This window comes from Carlito syrichta, unplaced genomic scaffold (genome assembly GCF_000164805.1).
Source record: "Carlito syrichta isolate Samal-C Ts95f unplaced genomic scaffold, Tarsius_syrichta-2.0.1 Scaffold305797, whole genome shotgun sequence".
NCBI classification, from domain to species: Eukaryota; Metazoa; Chordata; class Mammalia; order Primates; family Tarsiidae; genus Carlito; species Carlito syrichta.
This window is the reverse complement of record NW_007249893.1, coordinates 46,323-46,950: the sequence shown is the minus strand read 5'-3', so window position 1 is coordinate 46,950 and position 628 is coordinate 46,323.

The window sequence follows — 628 nt, the reverse complement described above, 5'->3', positions numbered from 1 at the left end:
GGTGGCGTGTGCGTGGGGGTGGGAGGGGGGAGGGAACGATGGGTGTCTCTGGACACCAGGGGCCCAGAGCCGGCAGGAGATCACCCAGTGAGAAAGTGGTCAAGCAGGACTGAAAGACAGGTCTGCGACTCTGGGTAACTGTAGCTGCGTCCCTCCCCCGCTGACGCCCCCCCCCCGCCCCGCCTCCTCTAGTATCTACCTTCTCTCTCTCCTCCTCCCTTCCCTGCTTCTCTCCTCTAATTGCATGGCTTCCCCATATAGGAGGCGGGGTCTAGGGACTGGGGGTGGAGAGTCCCCGGGCCTGAGACTGGGGGAAAGGGCTCTCCAGTGCAGTGCGAGGGCCTTGCCCTACGGTGGAGAGGGGCTCTCGAGTCTCTGGGAGAACCCTGGGGTTCCGCGATATGGGAGCGGAGTCTGGGGAGCCTGAACTGGAGGAGGGTCGCGTAGACGACGGGGGAGTCCCTGAGCCAGCAAGGAGGGGCGAGGGAGTCCCTAAAACAGAGTGGTAGGTGGGGCTTCCCGGAGTACGAGGGCGGTGCCCAGGGAAGGGGCGTGGTCTCCCGAGAGGGGGCGGAGCTCCGCCGACTAAAGCCGCTTCGCCGCAAGGGGCGGAGCCAGAGGTGAGGCG